This window comes from Phragmites australis, chromosome 11 (assembly GCF_958298935.1).
Source record: "Phragmites australis chromosome 11, lpPhrAust1.1, whole genome shotgun sequence".
Taxonomy (NCBI): domain Eukaryota; kingdom Viridiplantae; phylum Streptophyta; class Magnoliopsida; order Poales; family Poaceae; genus Phragmites; species Phragmites australis.
In genome coordinates, this window is record NC_084931.1 from 937,780 (window position 1) to 943,779 (window position 6,000).

Genomic DNA, 6,000 nt, shown 5'->3' on the forward strand with positions numbered 1-6,000 from the left:
CCAGGGCAGTCACTCTGTTCGCCCTGCCCTAGCCCCAGGGCCGGGGCTGCCTCAAAGTAATGCCTCACAGTAATGCTTGATTGCCGTCGTTATGTGAAATAAGTAAAGGATGAGAGATAGTATTTCAGTGGAGTAAATTGACTGTATGTCACCGGTAAACACCTCAATTCATTATTTGTCATTAACAAAGTTTATTTTCACTATGTACCATTTGAGCTCTATGATGTTAAAGTGATGTTAATGTGATTTAGCATGTTAGACATTCTCAAAATACCAATATTGCCCTCGATCCGGCCGGGAAGAGCAGATCCGGCGAACACATGCACAGATCCGGCCTGAGCGGCAATCATGCTGGTGGATCGGCCGAGGGAGAGCGTGAAGAACGACAGGATCGGGGGGAAGGGGATGGGGGAAGGAGAGGGGGAACGGAGGGAGAGGAGAGGGAAGGGGTGGCCATAGTGTCCCGGTTTCGGAGCCCCCGTTGGCCGCCGTCGCCGGCATTCGGCCGCCAGCGGCGGCAGCTAGATCTAGCTCGTTTTTAAAGGGTGTTGGGCTAGGGGTCTAGTTACCCTCGAGTCGTCACAATGGGCGACGGGTGGGGGGGGGACTCCCACCATTCTGAACTTTGACAACAAGTATCGGTGAGTGAACTTTAGGCTCAGTAAATTGAAACCATCTGTGCATTCTGTTGTCTAAACGTATGATTGAGTTGAATACTTACTACTTATTAAGACCATCTCCAACGGTTTTTCTTCAAGGATCAGAATCCCTTCAGCGCTTTAATGGTTTCCCTTCACGGTTTTCATCATGAAGGGATTCCCAGGGTTATTCCCTCCAGGACGGGATTCTCTCTCCTTTCCCTTCGCGATTCCCCTCGAAGGGAAGCTGTTGGAGATGAGAGAAAATAAAGGGAATGAGAACGGGGAAGGGAATCGGGAAGGGAACGAAATGAATGAAATATGTTGCATTTTCAGTCTGACGGTTACTAACTGTAACATCTATTCCTTCATCAAAGAAAATGATTTTGAGAAATTAACAGTATGCTTCATTTGGTGTGGTGATATATAGTGAATTTTTAGTATGTTTATTTTGGTGCAATAGTATAGAGTGAAACTCCATAACCCACAAAATAAGGGTACACTGGACTTTCCGTATGGACAAATGGAGTATAAATGGACGTCATACAACGGCGATGATATGTAGTGAAGAATCTGGTATTTCAGTGGTATAGGGTAAAATTGAACTTTATCGATGGCAAATAATGAAACTGGGACAATCTCGATGTCATACTGTCAATTGACTCATTTTAGTGAAAAGAAGTGATGGGTTTTGTAATTCATGACCTACTGGTTCTTTTTTAGGAGTATTCATCAGCTATGTATAGTAACTCCATTGGTTCCTTTTTAGGAGTATTCATGAGCTATGTATAGTAACTCCATGGGATGAGCTATGTATTTGAAAATGATATGTACAAGCATTTTTCATAAAAAAATATAGAGGAATTGAGTTGAGGGTGTGGATATACGTCTAGTCCACCTATGATTTGAGTTCTCTTTGACGCGAATTTGAATATCTATTTCTTCTTATTTATAATACTACGTAGTTCTTCCTGTATCGGTTGAGGAAAAAAAAGAACATGATGCTATATATCAGTTTCGCGCAAGTTCACACGGAATAAAAGGTTTCAATACAATTCTAAATTATCTTTATTCTTACTCTATGTCGTATTGTTTTTTATTATAACAAACTTAAAACGAGAGAAGAAGAGCCCGTATAGCAAGATCCTCCAGGAAGTTGGGAAGAGATCGCAGCCTTTAGTAGCAATAGAATGTGTTCATCAAGGGAGGGATTCTCTGGCTTCTTGCTTGGGCCATGTTCTCTTAGTAGGGTAGGCCCTTGTTTGTGGTACCTTGCTGGGCCTCTCTCTCTCTCTCTCTCTGGATTTAGTTTCCTGAGGCTTAGAGACTTTGAAATAATTTCTGCTTCTTGATTGTCTTCTACTACAGTAGTAGTATCTGTAAACTCTCAAATCTCCAATAGTCCACGTCGGATGATGCATGTGTGCTATATACGAAGTCCTGCTTGATATATAAGTCTTGCTTGACATAAGGCATTACAAACTATTTAAGCTCACACTCCACTGCCCATAAGAACGACAAGCACGCATAAATAATGAATCATCTGCTAACTGCATCCTCTTGTTGCATGGTCAAGCTGGCACAGAGATCGTCTCGAAAAAAAGAGAGCTGGCACAGAGATGTGAAGAGCGGATACCTAAACGTACAGCTCTGCTGCCTAACCTGATTACCTGTCCATCTATTCCCCCAATTCGATCTATGCATGGGTTGGTTCGCACCTCCAGCTCTGATTCCTTCCAACCCAACCCAACCCAACCCTGCTGCAAGAATCGATACCATCTCGTCGATCACATCCCTAACTGCAGTTGTCTATGCTGTTCATACATGAGCTATCCAAATGAATAAACTTGGCCTCAACTCAACTGCCCCTGCCAAACTCAACTCGATATCAGGATTCAGGCACATGCATGCTTTGCCCGTCTGGACCTCACCTGAAGAGGAATAATATTGACAATACAATCTGGGGCTCTGGATCTCTCTCTCTCTCTCTCTCTCTCTCTCCTCTCTCTGGATGTTACCTTCTGGTTATATATATCTTGTACTAGTGGAATTAAAGATGCGATATGCTATCGTGCTGCGCTGTGATTGGACCTGCACATCAGAGATCAACCAGGAGTCTGAGCTTAGCTAGCTGGTTATCTGACCACCTGGATAACAACTCATGGTTAGCATGCAGCTTATCAGTTGGATCACTATCACTGTCAACCTCTATCACTGTCAACCTAACAAAACACCATTAGCAGTTTAACCGGTACCTGTGCTGTTGTGTCAACATGGGCCCAGAAATGAAGGATCAACGCAAGTGGATTGGAACGGGAGCACCAGACAGACTCATGTGCGTGGCTGCCTCTGCCTCTGCTTGACCTGATGAAGAACAGAACAGTAACGACAATCCAACCGAACCCAACAGTCGCTGGGTGGTTGGATTCATGTCTGCGCGCACCATTCGCTCTCATGATTTTACTAAGATCCTGTTTATCAAAGCTTCTACTTCGAGCTCTACGTTAGATTTTAAGATTATAGACTATAATAGTTGTTTAAGTCGCTATTTTTAATTAAAATAGGAATAAGATGATCCACTTGACTACCATCAGTGCACCTATAGCTTTTTATAACTAGGAATACTCAGCTCTAAGAATTTCTAAAGCTAGAACTCCGTTAAACAGGTGTGATTAGGTGCTGGTGCTGTGACTTAGCGGAAATCTGCACCCAAGATTCAATTTTGCTCCGAGCTTTTTCTTTTTTGTTTTCGTTTAGAGTCACGAAACCGCGTTTGGGTCGTCTTGTGTTTGCTAGCTTCCCATCATGAGGAGTTGGTGCCGTGCGTGCTGCAGCTCCACCGCTCAGAACATCTTGTGCTTGCTCTGCTGTGTTTTCCAGCTGGTTCTTGTTGTCGCTCAGAACATCCTACCAATTGGGCTCGGTTGCTGTGGTGTATCCTTGCCATTGTCCTGTGAGCGCTATCTGTCCTCTCTTAAAATATATATATATATAGGATTTTTCTTCTTTAAAAATTATGGATAATTAAAGTTTCAAAAGTTTGTCCACACCTTGTTCAAAACTACTCGCGACCGGAAGGAATATAATTTTGCTCGTATAGTATTACTAATGCTCTGGCAAGTCCAACTTCTTTTGTTGAAGGGATCACAGCAGGTCTGTCAGTGGCTACTTGCAACAGTTTAGCAAAAAAACTTTGCCCTAATGCTCACTACATTTTATTTTAGGAGCCTAATCATATCCAACGTAGGAAAATGACAGGGCGTTTTTGGGGATCATCGTCTATCACTATCAGCTACATACGCGAAACCTAATTCACCCATGCTCAGGTCTAGACTGGTGATTTGGATTGGTTCCACAACCACAGATGGACCATATCTCTTTCTCATTTGTAACCACAGATGGACCATATCCCTTTCTCATTTGTAACTAGCGATACAAAAGCTAGCTACTAACTGTGTAGATAGTCTATACCAGATTAGAAAACGTACGCAAGCTTTTATAACGCTATTACATACGGATACATATTAGTTTTGAAGAACATATTATAGCTAATCTATTAGAGAGATTATATGTTGTTACTATCTACTAGTGATGTAAACAACTTTATAGATAGTAAACTGACTATATTGTTGGAGACACCCTAAGCTAACAAAAGTTTGAGGAGTCAAGGAGACACTGCAAATTTTTCAGAGTAAAACATGGGCATTTTCCTTTTTTTTTTCTTAAAGCACAATATATCGAGGCATTTCATAAAGCCAATCAAACATCAATTTAAAATTTTGTTGATCAAATTGAATTATTTTCACCATGTTTGTTCTACTAGATACACTTTTTTTTTTTGCATATAGTTAAGGTAGAGTTTAATTGGTTAAACGAAGTTAAATGAGATAGGATGGTTCTAGACGGGATGATTCTGAATGAAGTGATACAAGTATGTTGTTTGGTTAGATGTATGTGATAATACGTTTGAATAGATATATGAGGATGATATGAGAACATATTTAGTTACTTAAAAACTATGTATTATATCCAGATATAACTTAATTATTTTATAGAAATAATAATTTTTATATTTATTATTATCAATAAACTATGTTAATTAGTTACTAATCATTACTAATTTCAGTTAATTATAACTTAAGTTATCAATAATCATCACTAAACACTTACAATAATAATTAATTATGGTTAATAACATCTAATTGTAACTAATATTTAACTAAAAACTCTTAATAAGCACCAATAATCACTAATTATCACTAAATATAAGTAATTAATGAAATTGACAGTCTATATCACTCCACTAAAATGATTCTATTCAATTCAACCAACCAAACGCGGAAACAGTCCTCCCATCCGGGATTGGGCCCAAACGCCCTGTCTCCCACAGAGATAAGACATCAACATGGAGAAATATGGGACCACATGCCATGTGCCTTCATTTTCCTAGACGGAGGATTTTCACCTTTTTTTTCTCCAGGCCTACTAATTGCTCAACTGTCCTCCACCACGAACTATCAGAGAGAGAGAGAGAGAGAGAGAGAAAGCTTTTCTCCACAAAAAATAAAGAATTACTCCATAAAAAAAAACATTCATAGAAGAATATTGATTGCTTCTACGGAGAATTAGATAGAATAACTCTGAGTTTCGTATGACAATTAGACCATTTCCACTTTTGTGATAAGGAAGAGATAGGCGTGGAAAATATTAGAAAGACGTTTAACCTGGAAAGTATAGATATCTTCTTTGAGATATGTCATTTTCTCTTGGCACGAATCTAATTAACCCAAAAAAATATTAGTAGATATCATGCTCTAGAAAACACAAAGAGTTTAACCTGGGAAGGTTGATTTAGCTGGCCACACCCATAATGAGCTTCGTAAAGCGTGTAATTGAGCTCTCTTCACGACGCAAATCGCTCCGAAAAAGTATTAGTAATTGCCTAGATGAGAGAACTACGGGTTAAAGTTTATACACCCTAGGATATACTATAATTTGGGGAACAAATAGTTGTATACTGCACACCTCATCTATACAAGACAAGCATAAAAATATTGAAGGCCATGTTACACGATTCCAACTAACCAAAACGGCCGTACCGACTAATAATATTTAAAACAACATTGCCAACTGAATATGCAGCGTAGAGACAAATAAACGATGAAGGCTTTTTCTTGTGCATTTCTATTGCTATATCATTCATTACGGTCGAATTTGTTTATGCATTATTTCATTTGAATATTGGAGCTTCAACGTTGACAAAAAGCAGGTATAAATAGTAGCTAGGCTAAGAGGGAGCTGAATGTGTGATTTTCAGACTGTCCATGCTTCGTTGTCCACTTATTAAATATTGCTATATTTT